Source organism: Eriocheir sinensis, chromosome 2, assembly GCF_024679095.1.
Source record: "Eriocheir sinensis breed Jianghai 21 chromosome 2, ASM2467909v1, whole genome shotgun sequence".
Classification (NCBI taxonomy): domain Eukaryota; kingdom Metazoa; phylum Arthropoda; class Malacostraca; order Decapoda; family Varunidae; genus Eriocheir; species Eriocheir sinensis.
In genome coordinates, this window is record NC_066510.1 from 19,672,955 (window position 1) to 19,690,453 (window position 17,499).

A 17,499-nucleotide genomic window follows, 5' to 3' on the forward strand; every position below is an offset into this window, starting at 1 on the left:
CTGATCATACTCGAACGACTTACAGCCTTTCAGATAGCCATATTTCATCTCATTCAGGAAGGCTACATAAAGTGATATCTGGTTCTGCAAGCGTCTATACATAAGGAATTTTGATGTGTTGCATTTAAATAACATGGATGATATTCGAAATAGCCTAGCATAACATTCATCAGTTAATGTTTATTATTTCATGTTATTTTTAATATTAATTGTTATTTACGTGCTGTGAATTATTAAAATACCCTTTATTTGCACTTGGAGAGCCAGATGTCTTTAATATACCTGAAATGAGATGAATATACGAATTTGAAAACCCATAGATCGATCGTTCGAGCATGATGTGACTATGTTGTTTAATACAAGCTTGTCTTTTCGTAAGAAAGTAAGGTTATCAATGAAAACGACTGAGTTGTTTTTTGTATACATAAAAATTCAAATATATTACTGAAAATAAGCTTGAATGTCAACAGTTGATTTTCACGTATTCACGAACTAGAAATGCGCAGGTCCCACATCCATCGAAATTCCCGCTTTGTTGGTGGACAGACGTATTGAAACGAATTATAGTAGTGGTAGTCCAAGTAAAAGTAGTAGTAGTAGTAGTAGTAGTAGTATACGTATAACTTTAAATCATTGTTATCATCTGTGGTAGCATAAAGCACATTTTTATCATTCCACTCATAAGAATTTTCATCGTCACTACTGTACTACTGCTACAACTAACAACTATAACAATGCTAACGCTACTGCTATAACCTCTAGTACAACCAGGGCCCGCAGCCGCACTCTATCCCCCTGGCACTCATCACAGGCCCGCGGACAAGCAAGCATTCCCGTCTTCTTTCATGGGGAGGCTACGAAAACGGCCGATCAATAAGGAATGACGTATGGACGGGCAGCGAGAGGAGTGACGTCACGGCCCACCTGTGTTACGTCACCACCTGCCGCCCACAATGCAATGGGCCAAAAGGGGCAAAGGTGACGGCCCGGACTGACCGAACAACAACAACAGGGAGGGAGGGAGAGGGGAGGGGAGGAGGGGATGGGAGGGGAAGGGAGAGAGAGAGAGAGAGAGAGAGAGAGAGAGAGAGAGAGAGAGAGAGAGAGAGAGAGAGAGAGAGAGAGAGAGAGAGAGAGAGAGAGAGAGAGAGAGAGATGGAAAGGATTTATTCACAAATTCAAACACACACACACACACACACACACACACACACACACACACACAACACACAACACACACAAGCATGCAATCTTGGAAATCGATCTTTATATCCTTTTTTAACAAAGTGTGTGTGTGTGTGTGTGTGTGTGTGTGTGTGTGTGTGTGTGTGTGTGCATAAAAAATCAGCTTTAATCTCCTTCATACGCAGTCCCAAGCTTTTTTTTTATAACTAAATGTATTATTTTTGTACTTCAGTTCCATCTACGTACACTGAGAACTCTTCAACTACACACACACACACACACACACACACACACACACACACACACACACACAGAGAGAGAGAGAGAGAGAGAGAGAGAGAGAGAGAGAGAGAGAGAGAGAGAGAGAGAGAGAGAGAGAGAGAGAGAGAGAGAGAGAGAGAGAGAGAGAGAGAGAGAGAGAGAGAGAGAGAGAGAATATATGGGTATCACTGTGGACACGCAATAGACCCTAATTCCCGGTATTGCGATATTTCCACTCAACCGGACACAATCTTACCTCCCCAGACGCTTCCTCCGCCCCCCTCCCCCCTCCAACCCCCCAATGGGACACGGACGAGAGGGTAGAGAGGGGGGAAAGTGGGTGACGAGGGAGGATGTGATGGGTTGTTATGGCCGGTGGTGAAGGGTTGTAGTGAGGGGTGACAGGGAGTGGTGGTAGGATGGACAAGGCAGGGAAAGGCTGTGTTCGGGGGTTAGCGTTTGGCCTTCCGCGAAGTGACCGGACGGACGAGGTGTGTGTTTAGAGTACGACGGAGTGGTCACCCGCATCCCGTGAGAGAAAGACATAAAGAAAGAAAGAATGAATGAAAGAAGAACAAGAAAAGAAGGAAGGAAGGAAGGAAGGAGAGAAAGAAAGAAAGAAAGACGGAAAGAGAAAGTATAAAAGAAAGAAAAAAAGGAGGGAGAAAATAAAGAGAGAAAGAAAGAAAGAAAGACGAGCAATATTTTTTCTTGTGGGCATGTTGTGTGGCAGGTGTTCAAGCTAACAAACAAGTCGCAATATGACAACAGAGCGAGGAAGTAGAACGTAACGGCTCTCCTAACACTGCCCCGTTTCAGCCACTGAGCGGGCCCGTATATGAGCCAGAAGCAGTAATGCACTCCATTGTTCGTCGAAAAAGGAAAATGTCGAAGGAAAACAACAACAACACCAAATCATTTAAAAAAGAGGCTGGAACATTGCTATTAAATACTGCATCCACTATCCTGGTTTCTTTTAGTTCAACTCGCTCTGTAACGCTTCACTAACGCCCCAGTTACGCAGTCGGTGGCCAAATGGTTAATGCTCAAGAGCAAATTGAAGGTCCTGAGTTCGTGTCCCACAGATGGCTGACTGCTTAGACTTTTAGAGGGTCGTTGTCTGGAAGCTCCTCAACATCAGCCTAAACTTCCACTACTGCTTCGGATGAGCTGAGCACCAGAGGAAGGAGTTCTTTAAGGGACGGGCAACAACCTGGTGCTGGGTCGCGATAAACTGTTAACGGGGTCAACAGTACTTCACACACTGGGGGCCAAATACCGGACGGAAGGAATCAAGTCTTGGAAATAGTCCGTGGCCTCAACAGACAACTCTTCAACCACTCTTAGCATAACATGCGGTGAGCCTCAAGGATCTGTATTGGGACTTTGACCTTTCCTTTAGTGTAAAAGACACGGTAAATGCTAGTCTAGCATTTAAATACCTGATCTCCATCTTATTAGCCCTGATTTAAATAAAATACACTAATAAAGATAAAAAAAACTAACAACAACTTCACTTAACATTGAAAAAAAATAATTAAATGATTTTTCACGGGAACAAGTCATGTACTCTGATAAGTGAGAAAAAAATATAGCAGTTGAAAAGGAAATGTGCACCAAACTTTCAGGAGTAATTATTGATAAGAACATAAGAACATAAGAACATAAGCTAAACTTGCATTCTCTAGAAAGGCGAAGGGTGCGTGGAGACATGATCGAGGTTTATAAATGGATGAAGGGCTTTAATAAGGGGGATATTCATAAGGTTTTGTTGGTAAGAGAACCGGGAAGTAATGGGTTTAAACTGGATAAATTCAGATTCAACAGGGACATAGGCAAAAAATTGGTTTACTAACAGAGTGGTGGATGAGTGGAATAGGCTTAGCAGTCACGTGGTGAGTGCCAATACAATTGTCACATTCAAAAATAGATTAGATAAATTCATGGACAGCGATATTAGGTGGGGTTAGATACACGGGAGCTTAGGTTCAAAGGAGCTGCCTCGTACAGGCCTACCGGCTTCTTGCAGACTCCTACGTTCTTATGTTCTTATGTTCTTTAAATACCGACAATGGCTGAGTGATCAGCCTGGAGGACACGGGTTCAAGTCTCGCCCGCCGTTACAAGTTGACAATTTTCAGTCATCACCGAGCGGCATAAGACTAACCACATACTGTTCTAAAGACCACCTGCCAACCCAGACCCTAGATAACCTCTTTAAAAAAAGGTGAGCTCCGGTGGAGCAGCATGACCCAAGCAGGATGGCGCTACTATAAAACACTTGCCTGTGCCATTACGGGCCCGTGCCGACCAATAAACCCATCAAGAAAGCCTACCGGCGCAATAGGTCGAACACACACACACACACACACACACACACACACACACGACTCATTTTAATACAAAGTCTTGGTAAGTAAACAGCACCGCTTCAAGAGGTTTTCCCTAATTCCACCACTTAGGGTGAATTGGGCGACGCTACTCCGAGGGGTATCCATGCATCTTTAGTAAAACACCTGCGTTATAATCTCTCTCTCTCTCTCTCTCGTTTAACCACCTTACTGGTTTAGTCTTGCATCTTCTTCTTCTTCTTCTTCTTCTTCTTCTTCTTCTGCTTCTTTTTTTCTTCTTTATTTCTTCTAGAATTAGTCTTCCTCTTCCTTTTGTTTTCCTCTACCTCTAATTATTATTATTATAATTTTCCTTCCTCTTCTTCTTCTTCTTCTTCCTCCTCCTCCTCCTTCTCCTCCTCCTCCTCCTCCCCCTCCTCCTCCTCCTCCTCCTGAGCAATGACAACGAAGTCCATTGATGAAGCTAATCTATCCCTGCTTAAGTCTGCAATGCTGAGTGTCTCACATGATGAGTGTCGTCTGCTGCCAGTTCGAACCCCGCCGAGTGTACCGAGTGATAACCCTTTCTCTCTCTCTCTCTCTCTCTCTCTCACCTTACATTATCTCCTTTTTTCCTTTTACTTCAGCCTGTCTTTCTGTCTAATGTCTGTTTGTCTGTCTGTATCTCCCTCCTTATTTCTACCTTCATGCCACCTTTCTCGCTCACACCTGCTTTGTTCCCTTCCTTTCTCCCTTCCCTCCTCTTCCTCCTCCTCCTCCTCTTCCTCCTCCTTCTCCTCCTCCTCCTCCTGCTCCTTCTCCTCCCGTGCCTCCCGTAACCGGATGAAATTCTCCCACAAGCAAGAATTAACAAGTTTCTCGCGCAAATCTTCCCTTTTTCTTTTACTCTATCGGATGTTTGCGCAAGGATCATGATACTACGAGAGAGAGAGAGAGAGAGAGAGAGAGAGAGAGAGAGAGAGAGAGAGAGAGAGAGAGAGAGAGAGAGAGAGAGAGAGAGAGAGAGAGAGAGAGAGAGAGAGAGAGAGAGAGAGAGAGAGAGAGAGAGAGAGAGAGAGAGAGAGAGAGAGAGAGAGAGAGAGAGAGAGAGAGAGAGAGTTCTCTATTTTACTGAACCGTATTATAATGCACTATTCCTTCCTAAAAAGATGCGAGTAAAAAAATAATCAGCACATTAATGTCAAATGTTTTCCTCTCTTAGCCGTTTCGGTGAAACTTTCTCAGTTGCGCTAAACATATCGAAAGCCTTCGATAGAGTCTGGCACAAGTCTGCTTTCTAAATTGCCCTCTTTCGGATCCTATCCCTCTCTCTGTACCTTTATCTCCAGTTACCTCTCCGGCCATTCTATCTCTGCCGTGGTAGACGGTCACTGTTCTTCTCCTAAACCTATCAACAGTGGTGTTCCACAAGGCTCTGTTCTATGACCCACTCTCTTCCTATTATTCATCAATGATCTTTCTATAACAAACTGTCCTATCCATTCATTCGCTGACGACTCCACTCTGCATTATTCAACTTCTTTCATCAGAAGACCCTCTCAACAGGAATTACATGACTCCAGGCTGCAGGCTGCAGAACGCTTAATGCTATCATTTCCGATTGGGGTAGAAGGAACCTTGTGTCCTTCAATGCCTCAAAAAACAATTTCTCCATCTATCAACTCGACACAATCTTCCAAACACCTATCCCCTATTCTTCGACAACACTCAGCTGTCACCTTCTTCAACACTAAATATCCTCGGTCTATCCTTAACTCAAAATCTTAACTGGAAACTTCACATCTCCTCTCTTACTAAATCAGCTTCCTCGAGGTTGGGCGTTCTGTATCGTCTCCGCCAGTTCTTCTCCCCCGCACAGTTGCTATCCATATACCGCCCTCGTATGGACTCCTATGCATCTCACGTGTGGGGGGGCTCCACTCACACAGCTCTTCTGGACAGAGTGGAGTCTAAGGCTCTTCGTCTCATCAGCTCTCCTCCTCTTACTGATAGTCTTCTACCTCTCAAATTCCGCCGCCATGTTGCCTCCCTTTCTATCTTCTATCGATATTTTCACACTGACTGCTCTTCTGAACTTGCTAACTGCATGCCTCCCCCCCTCATGCGGCCCCGCCGCACACGACTTTCTACTCAAGCTCATCCCTTTACTGTCCAAATCCCTTACGCACGAGTTCACCAGCATCTTCACTCTTTCATCCCTCACGCTGGTAAACTCTGGAACGATCTTCCTTCATCTGTATTTCCGCCTTCCTGCGACTTGAACTCATTCAAGAGGAAGGTATCAGGACACCTCTTCTCACGTAATTGATTGCTCTTACGGCCACCTCTTCGGATTCTTAAAAGGAGCAGCGAGTAGCGGGCTTTTTTTATTGTTTCCTTTTTTGGTGTGCCATTGTGCTGTCTCCTTTGCTGTAAAAAAAAATGTTCCAAGGGTCATGAAAACGCTCTAATACGTTAATCAGGTGTGAGCAAGACGGCCAGGTGTTTGCCGCTAAAAGTGCTGGTAATTAACGTGCAGGTAACTTTAAAAGGATACAAATTAGCTAACCACCACGAACTTTCTCTCTCTCTCTCTCTCTCTCACACACACACACACACACACACACACACACACACACACACACATACACATACATATACCACCATTATCACCCTTACGAACATACTCCATCACCACCCCCTCACCATCACCACCATCACCCCCACCATCATCACCATCACCAACACCAGCACCACCGCCGCCACCCTCGTCACCCGCCACTAAATCAGTCAGTTCATCCGGCAAGATTAGGGACTCCGAGAAAGTGTTATACTGGAAAGCTTACAGTAAACAGGGCAAGACTTCCCTTTCCTCCACCCTTCTCGGCAGGATTCGCTTTACGTGGAAATACCGAAAGGAAAAGAGGCGTCATGCTTGGGAGGGGTCACTTAAAGAGAAATTAGAGGTCGGAGAGGGAGGCGGGGAGGGAGGGAGAGAGAAAGGAAGGAAAAAAGGAAAGATAAGAAAGGGATTTGGAGGGGAAACATGCATACCGACAGAGATGGAGAAGCAGATAACAAACAAAGTAAAATAAAAAGAAAATTAAAGAAAGAACTCCAGACAGTGAGAGGGCGTGTAAGGAGGGAGGCGGGGAGGCAGGGAGAGAGAAAGGAAGGAAAAAAGGAAGGATAAGAAAGAGATTTAGAGGGAAAACAGGCAAACCGACAGAGACAACCGACTAAAGGAAAATAAAAGAAAAAAAGAAAGAAAGAACTCCAGACAGTGAGAGGGCGTGGAAGGAGGGAAGCAGGGAGGCAGGGAGAGAGAAAGGAAGGAAAAAAGGAAAGATAAGAAAGAGATTTAGAGGGAAAACAGGCAAACCGACAGAGACAACCGACTAAGGGAAAATAAAAGAAAAAAGAAGGAAAGAACTATAGACAGACAGATATAGACAAATAGAGAAATAGATAGGGAGGAATGTAGAGAGGAAGGAAAGATGAAAGATAAGAGAAAGATAATGAGAGGGAAAACAGAAAAAATAAGAGAGATAAAGAAGTAGATAACAACCAAAGGAAAAGAAAGAGAACAAAGAAAGATGCAGAGGGAGGAAAGGAGAGAGGAAAGATAGGAAAGAGAAAGATAAAGAGGGAAAACGGGGAAACCGAGAGAGATAAAGAAGCAGATATCAACCAAAGGAAAAGAAAGAGAACAAAGAAAGATGGAGAGGGAGGAAAGGAGAGAGGAAAGATAGGAAAGAGATAGAGAGAGGGAAAACGGGGAAACTGAGAGAGATATAGAAGCAGAAATCAACCAAAGGAAAAGAAAGAAAGATAGAGAGGGAGGAAAGGAGAGAGGAAAGATAAGAAAGAGTTAGAGAGAGGGAAAACGGGCAAACCGAGAGAGATAAAGAAGCAGAAATCAACCAAAGGAAAAGAAAGATAGTAAAGAAAGATAGAGAGGGAGGAAAGGAGAGAGGAAAGATAAGAAAGAGTTAGAGAGAGGGAAAACGGGCAAACCGAGAGATATAAAGAAGCAGATATCAACCAAAGGAATAAAAAAGAACAAAGAAAGATAGAGAGGGAGGAAAGGAAAGAGCTAAAAATAAGAGATAAGGAGAGGGGAAACAGCCAAACCGACACAGATAAAAAAAAAGCAGATAACACGAATGGAAAAGAAAACGAAAACAAGAAATAAAACAAATATGAACAAACAGATATTGACAAACAGATAGACAGATACACAAATAGATAGATAGACTGACAGGCACATAGATTAGTAGATATATAATAAGAGCAGAAGAAAAGACAAAAATGTAGAAGGAAAAAATAGAAAGTAGATAAGACAAAAAGGAAAAAAAACGACAATGACGGGAAAGAAAAAAAACACAAAGAAAAGAAAAAGAATACAAGCAATACGTTCTCAAAAAAAAAAAAATACACATCCTAATACATAATAACGGTGGATAGATAGGTAGATAGATAGATAAATAGATATCTAACGAGAGAAAGAGACGGTAGCAAAGAAAGAGAAGAGGAAATAGACAGAAAGAAAGAAAAAGGGAGAGAGAGAGAGAGAGAGAGAGAGAGAGAGAGAGAGAGAGAGAGAGAGAGAGAGAGAGAGAGAGAGAGAGAGAGAGAGAGAGAGAGAGAGAGAGAGAGAGAGAGAGAGAGAGAGAGAGAGAGAGAGAGAGAGAGAGAGAGAGAGAGAGAGAGAGTGTAGGTCAGGATTTCCCTCCACACCTCAAAACGGATATCAAACTAACGTCACTTCAACCCCAGTAAGTCACGAGACAAGAGGATAGGAACGGAAGAGAAAGTGAAGAGGAGGAGGGGGAGGAGGAGGAGGAGGCAACAGAAAGCAGAGAAAGAACACCGGATGAGACAATGAGCGAAGGACAGGAAAATCAGATAAAAGGACAAAGAAGAGTCAAAGGAAACGCAGGGACGAGTAACTGACCCCAGAGTTTCAAGAAGGAGAATACGGAGGAGAGGAAGCAGAGGGGAAGGGCAGCACACAAGAAAGGCGAGTAGGCAAGCAGGGAGAGGGAGGGAGGGGCAGCACATAAGAAAGGGGAGTAGGCAGGCAGGGAGAGGGAGGGAAGGACAGCACATAAGAAAGGGGAGTAGGCAGGCAGGGAAAGGGAGGGAAGGACAGCACATAAGAAAGGGGAGTAGGCAGGCAGGGAAAGGGAGGGAAGGACAGCACATAAGAAAGGGGAGTAGGCAGGCAGGGAAAGGGAGGGAAGGACAGCACATAAGAAAGGGGAGTAGGCAGGCAGGGAAAGGGAGGGAGGGGCAGCACATAAGAAAGGGGAGTAGGCAGGCAGGGAAAGGGAGGGAGGGGCAGCACATAAGAAAGGGGAGTAGGCAGGCAGGGAAAGGGAGGGAAGGACAGCACATAAGAAAGGGGAGTAGGCAGGCAGGGAGAGGGAGGGAAGGGCACATAAGAAAGGGGAGTAGGCAGGCAGGGAAAGGGAGGAGGGCAGCATAAGAAAGGGAGTAGGCAGGCAGGGAAAGGAAAGGGAGGAGGGCAGCACATAAGAAAGGGGAGTAGGCAAGCAGAGAAAGGGAGGGGCAGCACATAAGAAAGGGGAGTAGGCAGGCAGGGAAAGGGAGGGAGGGGCAGCACATAAGAAAGGGGAGTAGGCAGGCAGGGAAAGGGAGGGAGGGGCAGCACATAAGAAAGGGGAGTAGGCAGGCAGGGAAAGGGAGGGAGGGGCAGCACATAAGAAAGGGGAGTAGGCAGGCAGGGAAAGGGAGGGAGGGGCAGCACATAAGAAAGGGGAGTAGGCAGGCAGGGAAAGGGAGGGAGGGGCAGCACATAAGAAAGGGGAGTAGGCAGGCAGGGAGAGGGAGGGAGGGGCAGCACATTAGAAAGGGGAGTAGGCAGGCAGGGAAAGGGAGGGAGGGGCAGCACATAAGAAAGGGGAGTAGGCAGGCAGGGAAAGGGAGGAGAGCAGAAGACGAAGAGGCAAAGCAACAAACTCCACAGCCTCGAGGAGAAGATCGAGAAGGAAATAAAGGGTAGAGAAAGGGCAGCCAGCGGGAGATAGAAAGAGGAACATAGGAAAGGACATAGAAAAGTGAGAGACGAGGAGCAAGAAACCAACGATACAATATGGAAAAGGAGAGAAAGGGCAGATGAAGGGCAGAAGATTGACCATACGGAAAGGAGGGTAAGTAGGAGAAAGAAAGAAGAGTAGGAGGAAACAAGTAGCAAGCAACCCACCTCATAACCTTGAAAGTAATATGGAAAAGGGGGGAAGGGCAGAAGAAGGAAGGGGAAAAAGTTGGAAAGTTTCGTTTAGTCGGCGCAACATCTGAGGTCATATGCCGGAGAGAGACAGAAGGGGAAGGAATTATAGGAGAAAGGAACAGATCCCAGGAGACGGGACACAACCCCCGCTTAATACCTGGTACCCATTCACTGCTGGGTGGATAGGGTGTAGGGTATCGGGGAAGGAACGGGAACAGATGAGACATACGGAAGAGGGAAGGAGAAGTAAAAGGCGAGAGAAAGAAAAGCAGGAGGAGGCGAGGGGGAAGCAACCATCCGTGGCCGGGGAATAACGACGAAACTTACATCAAACTTTCTTTCCCCGATGATACAAACCTAAAAATGGAGGAGCCACGTAAGAAAGAAACAAAAGAAAACAAAAGTATGGGGAAATAAACACACATGAAAATAACAACTTACTCGTGACGAAACATTCTTGATACTGGCCGAAAGAAATATGAGGAAATGAAAAGAATTAATAAGTCGAATAAACAGAATAAAGAAAAAAATAGTGTACGTAGTAGAGCCTTTAAAGATGTAGTACACTGATTCAGCACACACACACACACACACACACACACACACACACACACAAGCACCCCAAAACACACACGCAAATACAGTCCCCCTCCCCCCCCAAACACACACACATACACACAAACATACATACAGAAACACATACATTACCATATCAATAGTTATATGTTAACGAGAAACAACAGCTCTGACGTAGGTTCCAAGAAGTAAAACGGAGGAGACGGAGGAGGAGGAAGAGGAAGAGGCAGCAGCTTGATCTGGAGGTGGAAAACAAAGTACTTGAACAGGAGGAGGTACTGGAAGATGTTATGCATTCTTATAGTCCATTTCATTCCGTCTGTCCACTCGCGAACGTAACGTGGCACCTGCGCATTGCTAGTTCGTGATTGCGTGATGATTAACTTTATTTTTTTAGTGATATATTTGAATGTTTGTGTTTACAAAAAAACTCAAATCATCTTATATGAACCGTAAACATAAGATTTGCATCGATAATATACCGTATAAGCACACGAAGGAACAACTTGTATATCAAACAGTATAGTCTGATCATACTCGAACGATGTATAGCCTTTCAGATACCCATACTTCATCCCATTCAGGTACATAAAGTGACATCCGACTCTGCACGTGTCTATACATAAGGAATTTTGATGTGCTGCATGTAAACAGCATGCATGGTAGCCTAATATTCGAAATAGCCTTGCACCGCACTCAACAGTTATTATTTACTATTTCATGTTATTTCGATTGTTATTCGTTATTTACATGCAGTAAATTATTAAGATACCCTTTATTTACACTTCCAGAGCCAGATGTCCTTTAATATGCCTGCAATGAGCTATCAATCAATGAACTTGAAAAACCATAGTTCGAGCATGACGTGACTTAAGTTATTTGATACAAGCTTGTCTTCTCGAGTGCTTGTGTGTTAGGTTATCGATGCAAACGACTAAGTTGTTTTTGTATACATAAACATTCAAATATATTATTGAAAAATAAGCTTGAATGTCTATTACAACAGTTGATTTTCACGTATTCACGAACCAGAAATGCGCAGGTGCCACATCCATCAAAATTCCCGTTTTGTTGGTGGAAAGATGAAATGAAACAGACTATTGTGGAGGGTACGGTGCTAACAGCCAGCGTGAGGAAATGAAAGTAAGTGAAGAACGGAGAGGAAATGGTGACGTAGAAGGAGCAGCAGTATGCAATCATGGTGCTGGAGGAGACACGGGAAATGATGGTGATGGTGTGGACAAGAAATGGGTAAAAATAGTGATGGTTGTGAAGGGGACGGTAACTATAGGGATGGTGGATGAAGAAGAAATGGTGTTGGTGGTCGTGGTGGTGATGAATGTAATGATGGAGAAGGTGGAGTAATACGACAAAACTGGCAGTGGTGACTAGAAGAAGAGGAAGAAGAGGAGGAGAAGAGAAAGAAGAGGAGGATAAGAGAAGGAGGAAAATAGATACATAGCTGGGGCCAGTTTTGTGGATGTTATTGTTGTTGTTGTTATTGTTGTTACACAGAGGTGGTTGTGGAAACGTGCGTGCTATGGGTGGGGGTGATGGTGGTGTTAGTGATGGTGGTGGTGGTGGTTGTGGTGGTGATGGTGATGATAGTAGTGGTGATAGTGGTGGAGGTGATGGTAATGATAGTGCTGGTGGTGGTGGTAATGGCTGTGGTGGTAATGGTGGTGGTGATGATAGTGATGGTGTTGATAGTGGTGGTAATGGTGATGACTGTGGTGGTGATGGTGGTGGAGGTGATGGTAATGATAGTGGTAGTGTTGATAGTGGTGGTGGTGGTGATAAAAGTGGTGGTGGTGGCGATGATAGTGGTGGTTGTGGTGATGATAGTGGTGGTTGTGGTGATGATAGTGGTGGCGGTGGTGATAATAGTGGTGGTAGTGGTGATGATAGTGGTGGTTGTGGTGATGATAGTGGTGGCGGTGGTGATAATAGTGGTGGTAGTGGTGATGATAGTGGTGGTTGTGGTGATGATAGTGGTGGTGGTGGTAATAATAGTGGTGGTAATGGTGATGATAGTGGTGGTTGTGGTGATGATAGTGGTGGTGGTGGTGATGATAGTGGTGGTGGTGGTGATGATAGTGGTGGTGGTGGTGATGATAGTGGTGGTGGTGGTGATGATAGTGGTGGCGGTGGTGATAATAGTGGTGGTAGTGGTGATGATAGTGGTGGTTGTGGTGATGATAGTGGTGGCGGTGGTGGTGATGATAATGGTGGCGGTGGTGATGACAGTGGTGGTGATGGTGTTGATAGTGGTGGTGGTGGTGGTGTTGATAGTAGTGGTGGTGGTGATGACAGTGGTGGTGATGGTGTTGATAGTGGTGGTGGTGGTGTTGATAGTGGTGGCGGTGGTGATGATAGTGGTGGTGGTGGTGTTGATAGTGGTGGCGGTGGTGAGGACAGTGGTGGTGATGGTGATGATAGTGGTGGTGGTGGTGATGACAGTGGTGGTGATGGTGATGACAGTGGTGGTGGTGGTGGTGGTGTTGATAGTGGTGGTGGTGGTGATGACAGTGGTGGTGATGGTGATGACAGTGGTGGTGGTGGTGTTGATAGTGGTGGTGGTGGTGATGACAGTGGTGGTGCTGGTGATAACAGTGGTGGTGGTGGTGTTGATAGTGGTGGTGGTGGTGGTGATGATAGTGATGGTGGTGGTGATGACAGTGGTGGTGGTGGTGGTGTTGGTGTTGATAGTGGTGGTGGTGGTGTTGATAGTGGTCGTGGTGGTGATGGTGATGACGTGTTGATGGTAATGATAGTGGTGGTGATGGTGATGACGTGTGTTGATGGTAATGATAGTGGTGGTGATGGTGATGACGTGTGTTGATGGTAATGATAGTGGTGGTGATGGTGATGACAGTGGTGGTGCTGGTGATAACAGTGGTGGTGGTGGTGTTGATAGTGGTGGTGGTGGTGGTGATGACAGTGGTGGTGATGGTGATGACAGTGGTGGTGGTGGTGGTGGTGGTGTTGATAGTGGTGGTGGTGGTGTTGATAGTGGTGGTGGTGGTGGTGATGATAGTGATGGTGGTGGTGATGAGAGTGGTGGTGGTGGTGATGATAGTGATGGCGGTGGTGATAATAGTGGTGGTAGTAGTGATGATAGTGGTGGTTGTGGTGATGATAGTGGTGGCGGTGGTGATGATAGTGGTGGCGGTGGTGGTGATGATAGTGGTGGCGTTGGTGATGACAGTGGTGGTGATGGTGTTGATAGTGGTGGTGGTGGTGTTGATAGTGGTGGTGGTGGTGATGACAGTGGTGGTGATGGTGTTGATAGTGGTGGTGGTGGTGTTGATAGTGGTGGCGGTGGTGATGATAGCGGTGGTGGTGGTGTTGATAGTGGTGGTGGTGGTGATGACCGTGATGGCGGTGGTGATGGTAGTGGTGGTGGTGGTGATGATAGTGGTGGTGGTGGTGATAAGAGTGGTGGTGGTGGTGATGATAGTGGTGGTGGTGGTGATGATAGTGGTGGTGATGGTGTTGATAGTGGTGGCAGTGGTGATGACAGTGGTGGCAGTGGTGTTGATAGTGGTGGTGGTGGTGGTGTTGATAGTGGTGGTGGTGGTGGTGGTGTTGATAGTGGTGGTGGTGATGGTGTCGGGCGGTGTTGTCAGAGCTAACACCTCTCACCTGGTGCGTGCTAGTTTTAAAGAGGACAGGAGAGGCTGCTCCCTTCACCCTCCTGTATTGATCACCCTCCATTCACAACACTCTCTCTCTCTTGCTTTTATTTACTTTTACGATGACCCATTTTTGGTTCTGGACAAAGCCGCTGCGTCGTTAGACACGCACACGCACCCAGACATGTACGTACACACACACACACACACACACACACACACAGGTTATGCAACAGGCGGCAAAGAGTCTACACTAATGGATCCACGGCGTTCTGCTCTTGTCACACACCCTCGCGACGTTTTAAAAGGCTCGGCGCTATAGTTCCTGTTTGCTATATCTATCGCGTGTGATCTACAAATACTCAAGCACCTCAGGAATAGCACACGCAAGCAGATGTTTCAGAAGTTTCGTTCCTCATTGTTTCACTGTTTCGGCGTTCCACAGGGCTTGGTGTTTACTTCCGGTTCGGATTGCTGTGTTTCATGACTTTCATTATCTCTTTCTCAGCGTCTCAGGTGGATGGGGAGTGCTGAACATGGCGGCGTATCGTCCCTGCACTACTCTCCCTACCTGCTACGTCTCTTATAGTAATAATAATAAAAAAGTAGTTCCCCCGCGTACCCGTCCATGCCAGACTAAGGCGAGAGTAAGGTGGCAGTCGGAGCACCAGCGAAGGACGGAAATGGGATGAGATGCGTGTATTTGAAGTTTTTTGTATATTCCAATTCGCAGCTACATAAAGAATGGTGCTTCTACATTCTACTCGGCAGGGGATTTCCGTGTCCTTTTACTTTCACTTATCGAGATGGAGAGAGAGAGAGAGAGAGAGAGAGAGAGAGAGAGAGAGAATAAGCAGACCGGTGTGTATACAAGCATCAAACAATTGTAGGTGAACGACAATGAAAATTTATGGGTTCACACACACACACACACACACAGAAATCCTCAGTGTGGTGTGTGGCGGGTTTTTCCCAAGAATGTTCTTCATACAAGTTACGGCGTCGAGAGTGTGACGTCAGGCGGACATCACATCACCTCTGTCTGTCCGTCACGAGGCCAGACTGTAACGGTGGGGATGTTTGTGTGTGTGTGTGTGTTGTGGTTGGTTCTGTTGTTAATACTTGGAGTAGTTATTGCTTCCGTTGTAGTTGTTATTGTTGTTGCTGTTGTTATTGATGATGCTGCAACAGTAATAGCAACAACTTATGCTACTGCTAATCATACAACTACTACTACTACTACTACTACTACTACTACTACTACTACTACTACTTTAAATGACTGTAATGCTAATACTAATACTAATAATGATAATAATAATAATAATAACAACAATAATAATAATGTCTGATGATTATGATGATGATCGTCGTCGTTCTCGTAACAGCAACAGCAAAAAAAGAGCAAGAACAAGAACAAGAACAAGAACAAGAACAAGAGGATGACAAGGAAAGTAATGATTATGACGATGATGATAATGATATTGAAATGGACAATGATGATAATGATGATGCTGGAGATGCAGATGAAGATAAATAACGATGATGATGATGATGATGATGATGATGAAAACCAACGAAAATAACCCTAACTACACCACCACCACCACCGCCACTACGCATTATCACCACGGGGGGGAAGGAAGGCGAGAGAGAGAGAGAGAGAGAGAGAGAGAGAGAGAGAGAGAGAGAGAGAAAACACTGGGTCCGCGGGGTTTCCTGTCCAGAAGAAGTGACACAAGAGGGACAATTGGTACCGTTACTGCTCAAGGTGGGGCTTCCTCGAGATGTCAACAACGATTACCTCCTCCTCCTCCTCCTCCTGTCGAAACTCTACATACCCAAACACTGACCCCAAGAAATAGCTGTGACCTTTCAGAGTACGATGTGTCGAGCGAGTGTTTGGGTCTATCTTTGGCTCCCCGTTCTTTGTGCTGCTTCCTTTACGGGTGGTGTGTTTTTGTTTATGTTGACGCGTTCGTTGTTGTTGGTGCTGTTGTTTACTTCGGGATATTTCTTCAGAGGTCTGCCGCAAGCTAATGCAAGGTTGCAAAGCGTATTTGAAGAAGAAAATGTGATATCTAATTCATACAATTTGACAAAGCGCTACTTTGATGCTAAGTGGGTTACTGACAAGTAACATATGCACATAAAAATAAAGATAGCCACGAAATCGCCCGATGAAAGCTAAAGAAATGTTTTATTCAAACCATGGTCTGGAAGTAACTGAGCATACCAGTGCATAGAAGTTGTAGTAGCAGCAGCAGCAGCAGCAGTAGTAGTAGTAGTAGAAGTAGTAGTAGTAATAGTAGTAGTAGTAGTCTCAGGGTCACCAGACACTCTGGCCCAAAAGCCACCAACACCTCCAGTATGGACTATGAGGCCACAGTGGTGGAGAGTGACATTAGGGTGGGTCGGGAGTGAAATGAGTAGGGAAGGAAAGGGAAATCTAGACGCAATAGATGATAAGGTGTTATGTAGAGATTTAGTGCTAAGTAGCATTAGTGATATGGTTGGATGCCACAGTCATTAGCGAACAGAGTTGGGGCTAATGACCTCCAAACTATGGAGCCCTCCATGATTATGTGTCGGGAAAATAAACATGGGTGGAGGTATCTTTTATGTAGTAGTAAAAAAAAAGTAGTAGTAGTAGTAGTAGTAGTAGTAGTAGTAGTAGTAGTAGAAGTAGTAGTTGTTGTTGTTGTTGCTGTTGTTGTTGAAGCAGTAGTAGGGCTCCGTAACCTTGTTTCGGGAAAGGACTATAAAGGGACAGGATTCCCAGCCTGACCTCCGTCAACCGGATCGCAGGAACAATGGAGGAAGCTTCTTACGACACACCACTGCCGGACAAACAGGATGTCGCTGCTTTGTGAAATAATAACAAGAACACAACCAACCAAGAGTAGGAATGACAATAAAGCGCCCGTTCTCCTCCTCGTCCTTGTCCTCATCGTGGACGCCGTCAACCTCCGTCAACTCTTCACGCTACAAACTAACCTGAGAACAAGAAACAACGGCAAAACAATTCAAGCAAAGCGATGCAATACCGACATCGGCAGGAGTTATTTCTCGAATAGAGTTGTTCGCCACTGGAACAGCCTTCCTGCAGAAGTGGTTAGCGCAGAGACCATCAACTCCTTCAAGAAACGCATTGATCGCCACTTTGCTGCAACAGGAGTGAACTGAACGTTCCCAAGAGTAGGTACACAAGTGCTTTAATCCTTCCCTGCAAGCCACTCCTGTGGCAAACGGATTG